This window comes from Apium graveolens, chromosome 1 (assembly GCF_009905375.1).
Source record: "Apium graveolens cultivar Ventura chromosome 1, ASM990537v1, whole genome shotgun sequence".
NCBI classification, from domain to species: domain Eukaryota; kingdom Viridiplantae; phylum Streptophyta; class Magnoliopsida; order Apiales; family Apiaceae; genus Apium; species Apium graveolens.
Genome location: NC_133647.1, coordinates 201638553 through 201651245, shown reverse-complemented (window position 1 = coordinate 201651245; position 12693 = coordinate 201638553).

Sequence of the window (12693 nt, the reverse complement as noted above, 5' to 3'; positions counted from 1 at the left end):
TCGAATGTAACGTGTCAGTTTCATAGAATATGTACTACCACGTGTTGTTTGCTTGCTGGTTTAACAGAAAGGGTGAAATAAAATAAAATCCATATGAAAACACACACAACCTCCGTGTGTGTATCTCGGTTCTTCTTCTCCTTTAACCCTCAATTATCTCCTCTCACTCGATTCCATATACTTCTGTTTCTTTCTCGACATCTCTGTTCTACTCCGTAAGTTCTTGGTTGCTGCCCTTTTTTTTACCCGGCCCCTGGTTCTTCTTGTTCGGTCGCCGCCCTTCGCCGTTTTCCGGCGAGGTGGTGGTGCGTGGTATATTGCCTGAGCGTGTGTTGTGTATGTATACTCGCTGTGTGTATATATTCTTGTGTGCGTAGGTAGTTGTGAGTGTGTGTGTGGGCGGGATTGTGTTTTCTGTTTGCAGCCACCGTCTGTGTTGCTTATTGCCTGTTGTCTTGTCCTTTTTCCGGTCGTATTCCGGCCGTATGTTGCACGCGTGTCTCTGTGCAGTCGGGTTGTGAGTAGATTATTGCTCTGTTTTTCTTTCTGATTGGGCATTACTGATTGGGAATTCTTAATTATTTTCTGCAGGAACTAAATGAATAAATATTTATGAAATAAATGTTTCGTGCGGGAACGATTTTTTTATTTAATCGGTAGATTTTGCGTTTGACGCCCGGTTTATTCGGGAACTCTCGAAAATTTGCCGCCGTCGATGATAAGCCTCGGCGAATCGACGGTGGACGGTGATGAATTTATTCCGAGTCCTAATACGAATAAAAATATAAAATGCGAATAAGAGTAATAATTAAACAATATCGGTGATTGTGATTTGGATTGTCATTGTAGTTGTTGTGGATTGATTTGATGTCGATATGGTGTTCGACGGGTAGTCCGATAAACGAAGGAAATGCTGTCCGATTTTAGGAAAACTGAATTACGCAAACACAGAAATGTATCCGATGAATATCCGAATGTCGAGAGGCTATATATATGTGCGTGTTTTATACGAAACTTGATTGTATAATGTGTTGAAATATTTTTCTAAATCGATAAACCTGATTTTGTAAAGTAAAGAGTATAAGTATTTTCCGAAAACGAACACTGAACCGATTTTCGAGAATGTGAATCCTAAGTGATACGTGTATTATTATATGAAGTATGTTACGAGTCGGATTTTGTTAACATTCGGGTAGACTGTTAGCGAGGATATGCCAAGCATAATCGAATGTCTAAGTTAGGATGTTTCGACCTTGTAGGTTCTAGTCGGAATGCCCGAGAATTGGAATTGGATGAAAGATAGTTGATGGTGAGTCGAAAAGCTCAGGAAGGTCCCAATCAAAGGACTTGAGTGTTGAGGTCAAATCCAGAGTGATATAGTGGTTGGACGTAAAAGCCTAAGCGGCAGAGTTGGCCCAGAATTGATCAGTAGTAGTTGTAAAGCCTTGTAAGGCAAGTACTTCCAAACTTTTCCTCAAGATATATCGCAATTATTTTCGAACTGTTTCATAAAATGTCGCTCTTATTCAAAATGACTATTGGCTATATTGTAAGTGCATTAAACTATTTACCCTTGAATCCCTGATTTTTACTTGATCTTGAGCCGTAAGCCTTGTTCTTTGTAAACCATCCTTTGTTGATCATTAGACACCAAACCACACAAATATGATACTATTTCCCAAAGGTATAACTACCAAACACCAAACACTGAAACAAAACTGTTTGAAAACACAGAAACTTTTATACTGCAACCATTCTGTATAACATCAAAGAACTATACTTTGAAAAAAAATCATTTCTGACCTAATACCGGATGCTGATACGAATTAAAAATCATTTCTTATACATACCCTGAAATTCCCTTGAGATATCCATAAGCCTCCTTATGCTTTTATTCAAGTGTTTAACTATTGTTGATTATGAACTTGCTTTATTGAATTATATCATTTATCCTATTGAACTGCGTTAGGATTGGATAGTTTTTATATATGTGGACCAGATTCGTGGTCAGACCATACCAATGGTCAAGTTAGGCCAATGTGTGCCTTGGATCCAGTAATTAGAGCAGTGATGTGTGCTTGCTCGGGGTTAGTGCGTGACTGATTAGCAGCCTAACCTTGGTTTTTAAAACTTAAAATGAATATCCAATTCTAATGATTAGTTAAAAAGAAACTTGATTCCTTTGAATCATCTCATTTGATCATGTTTTAATCTCAGTTACCACTATTATGACTTGCTGAGCTAGTTAGCTCACCCTTGTGATTCTTTTATATATTTTACAGTTAAAAAGAATATGGATGATAGTGAAGTTCCTCAGTCCAAAGTGCGGGCTAAGGTTCCAGTTAAGTTGGATCGAGCTAGCAGAAGCTTCATGCGGTAGAGAGATAGTCAGATTGTAAGAATGATTTCATTATCAATTGTAAATTAAATTAGTTGGGATTTGGTACGTTGTAATAAAGGTTAAGATTGTGGCTTGTTTTCATACTTTAACCTGTTGCGATCCGTGGTTATGTGAAACAGGGTCATTGCAATTAATATTTTATGTACAGGTTTATATATTGTGAATGTGTTGTGGACCCCCAAACTTCTGACCCGGGTTTGGAGGGCGTCACAAACTTTCTTTAAAGAAGGTTTTATTTGATAATAATCATAGTACAAACTATGATATTCCTTACACGTATAAATGGAATGTCATAAACTACCACAATGAAAATAAGGATTTTATGGTTTAAACCTAACAGACTGACTCTTAACTCCTGATTTAGGAGGTAAAGAGTTTATATCCTTATTCTTCCTGCAAAAAGAAGCAAGATAGTTAGAGTTTCCACAGTTATAGCATTTCTTTCTAGGAGCATTAGGAACAGGCTTATAATTATTGCTTTTATTCACACCTTCCTTTCCATTCTTATTTTTCCTAGGTGGATTTACCTTGTTTACATTCTTAATCTCTTTCTAAACAGTTAGAAAGTGAGCAAGAGGTAATCAAGGCCTGGAAAACATCTAGGGATGTTAGTGCTCAGATTGTCAAAGTTCAGGGAATTGAATCATTCTGTGAGAATGCCTGGAAGAAAAACAAAAAGGAGTTAGAATTAATTGATGGATTGTCAATGGATGTGGAATCAACGGATGATGAAAGTTATCCGTTGAAGGAAGAAAAAGAGCATCCGTTGAAGGCTCATCAATTAAAACAGGCAAGTAATTCTAAAAAGAAAAATCTCAATAAGAAGGCTGGTTCAACTTTCAAGAACTTTGTCAAAGAAGGAGCTAGCACATCCAAAGATGCCAGTAAGGTGAATATAGGACACATGACTTTAGATAAGTTGAAAAATAGGCTTAAATTGGTTGAGGATAAAAAGGAAACTAAAAGAAAATCTAATAGAAATGGGAAGGTAGGAATTAATAAACACAACAATTACACACCTGATAAGTATGCTCCTAGAAAAAGCTGTGTGCATTGTAAAAGTGTTAATCATCTATCTGATAACTGCAAATCTGTTAAGAATGCTCCCATGCCTTTAACTCCCTCCATGCCTAACATGTCTATGTCACCTCTGCATGCTATGCCTGTTATGTCTCATCAGAATCCTCATGCATATTTTGCAAACATGCCATATGTTAATAATCCTTATTTTACTGCATTCAGTATGCCTCAGATGCCATACAACATGCCTATGTGGAATAATATGTTTGCACAATCTATGCCTTATCAAATTCAACCAAATGTGCTAAATGATTATGTGACTAACCCTACACTTCAACCAACTACATCTGAGACCAAGGTTGACCCAAAGTTGCCTAAGTCAAAAGATGCAGGAGGAATGAAGTCTAGAAAAAAGACTAACAAGGCTGGACCCAAGGAAACTTGGGTACCAAAATTAACTTGATTGATTTTGTTGTGTGCAGGGAAAAAGAAGGAATCTATGGTACTTGGACAGTGGCTGTTCAAGACACATGCAGGAGATTTCATCCTGCTCACAGAGTTCAAGGAGAGAGCTGGCCCTAGCATAACCTTTGGAGATGACAACAAAGGGTTCACTATGGGATATGGCTTGATTTCAAACGAAAATGTCATCATTGATGAAGTTGCATTAGTTGATGGTCTCAAACACAATCTATTGAACATCAGTCAACTATGTGACAGAGGGAATACTGTTTCCTTCAATTCTGAAGCCTGTGTTGTCACAAGTAAGAAGGACAACAAAATGGTTCTAACTGGAGTTAGAAAAGGGAATGTGTACTTAGCTGACTTCAACTCTACATATTCAGAACCAATTACTTGTCTTCTCAGCAAAGCAAGTCCAGATGAAAGTTGGCTATGGCACAAGAAGCTGTCTCATTTGAATTTCAAGACAATGAATGATCTAGTCAAAAAGGACTTAGTTAGAGGAATCCCTCTAGTGGAATTCACAAGGGATGGACTGTGTGATGCTTGTCAGAAAGGAAAGCAAAAGAAAGCATCATTCAGTGAAAAGCTTGAATCAGCAATTGATGAACCATTACAACTGCTACACATGGATCTTTTTGGACCAGTCAATGTATTGTCAATTTCAAGGAAAAAATATTGCCTAGTGATTGTAGACGATTTCTCAAAGTTTTCATGGACTTACTTTCTTGGATCAAAGGATGAAGCTAGTGAAATCATTATCAATCATATCAAGCAAGTCAACAATCATCCAGATTTCAAAGTAAGGAATGTCAGGAGTGACAATGGAACTGAGTTCAAGAATTCAACCATGAAGTTGTTCTGTGAAGAAAATGGGATCATGCATGAGTTCTCAGCTCCAAGGACTCCACAATAAAATGGTATGGTAGAAAGGAAGAACAAATCACTAATTGAAGCTGCAAGAACAATGCTTGAAGAGTCAAAACTCCCAACATACTTTTGGGCTGAGGCTGTTAATTGTGCATGTTACACTCAGAATATTTCTCTAATTAATCAGGCAAAAGGCATGACTCCCTATCAATTGTTCAAGAGAAGAAAACAAACTTTAAACTTTCTGCATGTCTTTGGTTGCAAATGCTACATTCTAAGGAATCAACCTGATCACAAAGGGAAATTTGATGCAAAGGCTGATGAAGGAATATTTGTTGGTTATTCTGCCGGAAAATCATATAGGGTCTACAATCTAAGAACCAATATTGTCATGGAATCTGTGCATATTGTTTTTGATGATAAAAAGATTGATGGACTAACAGATGAGGGACATCATGAAGGACTTAAATTTGACAACATTGAGATATATTGTGATGATAGTGAATATGAGAATGATGGAGAAGGCACCTCGAAAAGAATTCAAAATCTGCCTTTGGATAATGCACATAATGCTGCATCCATTGAAAGTCATAATTCAGCTTCCGTTGATAGAAGCAATGCAGCATCCGTTGAAAGACAAAGTGCATCATCCGTTGAAGTTCATAATGAAGCATCCGTTGATCACAGTCTGTTAACGGATAATCATTCCACTTCATCAGTTGATAAAACTCCCAATTCCTTTCAAAGGATCAGCAACTCAGGGAAGTTTCAACCAATCAACATTCTATGTCACATCATGACAATACTGAGGCTACCTCATCTAGAGCTAATCTACCACCTCAAAGGAAATGGACCAAGAATCACCCTTTTGAACTGATCATTGGTGATGCTACATCTAAAGTGCAAACTAGAAGGGCTACTCAAGATGAATGTCTGTATAGTAGCTTTCTATCACAGGAGGAACCTAAGAGAGTGGAAGAAGCTCTATTGGATCCAGATTGGATTTTAGCAATGCAAGAGGAGCTAAACCAATTTGAAAGGAACAAAGTATGGAAGCTGGTACCCCAGCCAAAGAACAAGAGTTCTATTGACACAAAATGGGTATTCAGAAACAAGATGGATGAAAATGGCATTGTCATAAGGAATAAAGCCAGATTGGTTGCTAAAGGCTATTCTTAACAAGAGGGAATAGATTTCGATAAGATATTTGCTCCAGTTGCCAGACTTGAAGCCATCAGAATCTTTCTAGCCTATGCAGCCCATGCCAATTTCAAGGTCTATCAAATGGATGTCAAGAGTGCATTTCTGAATGGGGAATTGGAGGAAGAAGTTTATGTAAGCCAACCTCCAGGATTTTAAGATCCAAATTTTCCAGATTATGTGTATTATCTGTTGAAAGCACTCTATGGACTAAAACAAGCACCTAGAGCCTGGTATGAGACTTTATCAAAATTCCTTCTAGATAATCACTTCACAAGAGGTACTGTTGACAAAACTCTTTTCTTTAGAAATGTTAATGGCTCTACAATACTTGTTCAAATTTATGTAGATGATATTATATTTGGTTCTACAGATGATAAGCTTTGTAAAAAGTTTGCTAAGTTAATGCAAAGTAAATATGAAATGAGCATGATGGGAGAGCTAACTTATTTTCTTGGTTTACAAGTTAAACAAGTTAGTGGTGGAATTTTCATTAGTCAAACTAAATATATTTATGATCTTTTAAAGAAGTTTGACTTAATGGACTGTTCATCTGCAAAAACTCCCATGGCCACTGCCACCAAGCTTGAATTAAACAATGCTGAAAAGTCTGTGGACATTTCAAGTTATAGAGGCATTGTTGGCTCACTTTTATATTTAACTGCTAGTAGACCTGATATAATGTTTTCTACATGTCTCTGTGCTAGATTTCAAGCTCACCCTAAAGAGTCTCACTTAGTGGCTATTAAAAGGATTTTCAGATATCTCAAAGGGACTCCAAATCTAGGAATTTGGTACCCTAAAGAGTCTGGTTTTGATCTAATTGGCTACTCAGATGCAGATTATGCAGGTTGCAAAATAGACAGAAAAAGCACAACAGGCACCTGTCAATTTCTAGGGAATAAGCTTGTGTCATGGTTCAGCAAGAAGCAAAATTCTGTTTCAACATCAACAGCTGAAGCTGAGTACATTGCTGTTAGTAGTTGTTGTGCACAGATACGGTGAATGAGGAATCAACTATTTGACTATGGACTAACTGTTGACAAAATTCCTATATTCTGTGACAACACAAGTGCCATTGCCATTACTGAAAATCCAGTGCAGCACTCAAGAACCAAGCACATTGACATCAAATACCACTTTATAAGGGAACATGTGATGAAAGGTACAGTGGAACTTCATTTTGTTCCAAGTGAAAAGCAGATTGCAGACATATTTACCAAGCCACTTGATGAATCAACATTCATAAGATTAGTAAGTGAGCTAGGTATGCTTAATTATTCATAAATTCATATCCTCATTATAATCTTCTTTGAAGCCTGAAATGAATTTGTGGCAAGAACAAAGTTGGCTTTAAGTAAAGTTTATTCTATCAATGGATATTCCCTATCCGTTGAAAGCCAAAATTGTTCTATCAATGGATGTTCATTATCCGTTGAAAGACAAATACATTTCTGGTAATTTTATCCTTCAACGGTTAAAAATAGTGTTAATCTTCAACATATAACTATTACCTCATCCGTTGAAGTGTCACATCAGTTACTTTAAGTGAGTCACAACCGTTGATTCATTTACTTAACCGTTGATACATATATATACAGTCGTATGTATTTGTATTAAAGGCAGTTTTCAGAATTTCTACAGTTTTCTTTATTCTCAAACGGCTGTAATTTACTTAAAAGTATCATTTAATCATTTTATTTACGTTTTAATTCGAGAAAGTATAAAAGCCCATTGAATTCTTATTTTCACTTTACGCTTTCTTGCAATTTTTACTCTCATTCTCCCCCAAAACTCTCAATCTTTTCTCTGCAATCTCTACTCACAACAATGGCACCGGTAGTCAAGATTATGTCTCAATCTGGCTTTGTTTATGAAAAGAACAATTTCGTAGCCTTGGTGGAAAAGAATGAAGCCCACTCAGATTATCACAAGATGATGGACTTCATCAAGAACTGCAAACTAAGCTATACAATGCTGGAAGCCCCAACCATTTATTGTGAGGTAATTGAGGAGATTTAAACAACTGCAGAGTTCAACTCCACAGATATTAACATTGCTTTCTCTCTCAAAGGTAAGTATTACTGTATTAACTGTGATGATATACAGTCTTGCTTTAAGCTACCTAAGAATAATGCCATGACACCACACACTGATAATGATGTATCTGCTATGTTAGATTCCATAGGCTATTCTTTTGATTCTGCTAGTTTAGGGAGCATTAGAAGAAAGGGCCTTTGGAAAGAATGGAGTTTTCTTGGAGATGCATTTATCAAGGTTTTCTCTGAGAAGATTAGCAATTTTGATGCCATAACTTCATCTCTTGTTAATATGCTCTATATGCTAGTTTCTAATAGGTACTTTAATTTTAGCAACTATGTCATCCTAGAATTAGGTTCCAGGTTAGGTAACAAAGCTAATAGACCTCATAACATCTACTATGCTAGATTCTTTATGTTATTGGCTAACAATGTTGCTGAAGGTTTGGTCATAACTAATGAGAGCAATAAACTAAAATGTTGGGCACAAGAGAAAAGGGTCCTTGCAGACCTTGTGAGAATTAACCTCAACAGCCAGGTGCCATTGGTATATTTGCCAATAATGAATGCACCTCAGGTAAGTGAGGTAAATACTTCTGTAACTCCTACTTCTTCCAACCCCATTGTTTTTTTGCCTTCTAGTGTGGCAATGGAATCTGTGACTTTGTCCCAACAGATTCCTACCAAAGCCACCAAAGCTAAAATTCCAAAACACAAGTCAAAGAAAACCACCTCTGTTGTTTCTCAAAAGACAACAGTTGTAACAACTACCATAAACCCTGAAGAGAGTGAACAAGGTGTGAGTGGTGAGGGGAGGGGTGAACATCAAGAAACCCCCCAGGATAAGGTGGGAGAGGTGAGTGGTACCCTAGCCAGCCAAGCCACAGTTTCTCAAAAGACTGTGGTGGTTCAAAAGGAGTCAAACACATCCCTAGTTGCACCCTCCCAAAAGGATGCAGCTATTGAAAATAATCCCCAACCAGGGACACAGAACAAAAGAGAGAGGGACACTGAAGCCACACATTCACCTATCAAAGCCTTTTCAAGAAGAAAGAAGGCTAAAACCCTAGTTTCCACACAGGGGGCACACACTGCACAGATACATCCACCTGTATCTTTGCCTTCTCAAATTCAGTTTCATGTGGCTCCAGCAAATGTGGAGTCACAGTCCCATTCTCTCATAATAGACACACATCAATCACCAAATTCTCCATCACCATCTCTGGATGTGAATATGATATTCATATAAATTCCTGATTCTCCCTCTTTAAAACTCAAGGAGGAGCCCTACTCAAATCCTGGTGATCATCATCTTTTAGATGATTTATTGGATCATCAGCCAATTTTTTCAGACTTAGTTGAAGAATCTGTGTCACCCCACTTAAAATCAATTCACACTGATTCAACAATTATGTCACTTTCAATATCTACATCTTTTCCTTCTTCGACGAATATCTCTCAGCCGTTGACAAGTGGTTGTTCTTCGACGGATAAGCTTAACAGCAGTTATCCGTTGATATCATCAGTTTCCACTTCAACGGATACTCCCTATTCGTTGATGGTCTCTACACATATGACTGAATCAATTCCAAGTGTAGAAGACATGGTTACTGTACAATCACTTCTAGGATTGAGGGAAGGGAGTGATAATTTGAGTGAGAGGCTGGGTTGCTCCCAGGCAAAAGGAGAGGTTGAGAGTCAAAATTTGCATGCTATTTCTTCCAGCATGGCAAAAGTGAGTGAGGGGGGTGCCACCTTAGTAGGTGAGGGTGAGGATGTGAGGGTGTGTGTGAGCCAGGGGGAGCCCCTGATGCAAGAATATACAGAAAATGAGAGAAAAGCAGGTACAGAATCTATAAGGATGGATCCAGCCATTGCTAGTGAGTCAATGATTGTGGATGATGCTGAAAAGGGAAGACAATTTCAGCAACATTACAAAGTTGAAATTGATAACATTTCCTTGGATGCTGACACTTTTACTCATCCTGTTTCAGCCTATCAACTGTTGGCTGCTCAGGGCAATGTGGAGGCAGAACAGACTTTGAAGATAGTGCACACTTCAGAATCCCTTCAAAGAGATAAAGCTGCTGTTAATGGGATGCCTTCTCAAGCTGGTGAGCCATCTGAAGAATTTGAAGTAAATTCTAATGATGATGAATCTAATTCTTTGGATGGGAGCATGAACTTAGGGGGAGATGCAGACCCAATTTCTGTTCCAAATCTACCTGAATGGGCATGGACAAAGAAATCTACACCAGGACAGTTTGGTGTAGCTTTGGTCAAGCAAGTTATGGCTATTCAAAAAGCCCTTCAGGAGACTACATATGCTGGTAACTAGGCTATTTTTCAATCTCATATAGACTCTCTGCATCTCTTGCAGTTGCAGCACATCAGACAGAATTTGAGTGTGGATGAACTCAAAAAGGATATTGCTGATCTGAAATCCTACAATTATGAGAAGTTGGATTCAGTCATGCCTTATGGTACAATGCAAGATTTGTTGCTGAGATTGAGGAGAGAATCTGATGCTGACAAGAGGCTGGCCAAGTTGGAAAACAAAGTTCAAATCATTGAAGACTCTGTAGTCACCATTCTTCAAAATCAACAATCTCAGAAAAATCTACTATTGCAGCTGGCAAAAGCACAAGGCTTGACCCCTATCCTTGATGATAATAAAAAGGGGGAGAATAAAAGGGAAGGGGAAGGAGAGACATCAACAAAAGTTCAAATATCTAAAGTGCTAGTTCCTGCCATCACCAATTCTCCAACACTTCAAATCAAAGGAAAACTTGATGGAATTGATCTAATCCAGATAGCAGCAGCTGAGATGAAAGTCAAAGAGCAAAGGAGGAAAATTGATGAAAGGATGCAATAAATTTTTGGTTCTACAACTTCAAAATCACAATCTGTGAAGCATAGCACAAAGGTGGAGCCAATCATTATGGAGCTCAAGCAAGTAAGGGGGAACAAGGTTGGAGAGACTTCTTCCAAGAATCTGAAACCTATGGTTCTCAAGCCCAACAACAGATCCAATAAAGACTCTACAAAGAACCCTCTAAGCCTTGCTCAGTTGAAAGAAGTGGATTTTCCTCTTCCAAAGCCTGATGAAGACAAGGTTTTGGGTGGTAATATCATTAAGCACAAGGAGACCAAGGATGTGGTTGAAAGGATGAACATGGCTATTATCTTTAGAGAGGGAAAGAGTATCTGTGTGATACAAGGACATCCCAAATTCTCAATAGCCAAGAGGGAAGAAGTCAGAAGGTTGAAGGAAGAAGTTAAAAAGCTAAAGGCTGACAAAAGAGCACAAGCAAAGCTTGAAAAACAGCTAAAGTCAAGTCAAGCTGAAGAAAAGAAAGAAATTGAAGACAAGGGTGAAGATGTAGGTATGGGGACATGCTTAGTGATGATGTGGAAGAAAGAAGTAAAGACAGAAAGGAATGGTAGAAAGGGAACAAGAATAAGGCCAATGCAAAAAGGAAGATGGTAGATAAAACTGAAGAAACCCAATCAAAATCCAAACCACTACCTTTTATTCCTGAACCCATTGTGCCTGACCCCTTCATAAACATCCATGGTGAAACAATCACTCATAAGGAGGAACCAATTGATTGGGACACCATCAAATTGCCCACCTTCTTAACCACTTCTCCACCATCAAAGAAACAGAAAAGAAAAATCAAATCAACACTTCCTCTAACCTCAATCAAATTCACTCAGAAGCCTAAGCCTAAGCCACAAGCCTCAAAGGATGATTATGTTCACATTTGTGACATAAAGGAATTTTCAGACATTGAACTCTATCTGGATGAGCTGGAGGAAGTAAGGGGAATAAATGCCTACAGACAGCATCCAGAAAGACTAGTGTTCAAATATAAAGGAAGTGCGGAAAGGACTTGGCCTCTTTACAGAATTCTGAATGAAGGCTATTCTACCTTGGTTAGAGTCTACTCAGCCATAAAAAGGGATTCTGGCTTTACCAGGACTGCCAAAACTGAGATTCTCAACAAGATTGCCAGCATAAGGAAAACTTGGTGGGAGCCCAATGCCTTGCCTAGAACATTACTCATCCAAGAGAGAGGAATTACAGTTCATAAATCACCTCATTGGTTGATGGAGTTCAGAGACAATAAAGGAGTCAGAAGATTTTTCAGACTTGAAGATCAGCTCAAGATTGCCAGTAATGAAACTCTCAAGGATATGCAATCTAAGTTGGACATCAATGAAGAAGATGAAGCTGAATTCTACAGACAACTCCAACTCCAAATAGAGAAGAATGAAAGGAGGCTAGGGAAGAAAATAAGGGATCAAAGGAAAAGAAATTAATCTACTCAGACTAAGGTGCACCCTTGGAAATAAAGTAATTCTTCAATTCTATCTCATTATACACACTTTTGCAGCACTCTTGAATTTCTACTTTATTTCAGTTCATATGTTTGTTAAGTGTTTTTTTATCATCAAGTTAAACCCAAATTTATGCCTACAGTTCTAGTAGACATAAATAGGGGGAGATTGTTAGGAATATGTGTATTAGTTTGATGATAAGTTAAACAAAATACTTAAGTAGAAATCTAGTGTTTGTAGCCTCAACGGATAAGACCATTTTGGCTATCCGTTGAAGGAGTAGCTTTACTTAGAAATAAGTTTAGTATTGTAGCACATTTCATTCTCTGTATTTAAGTTGTAATTCTTAGATGTTGA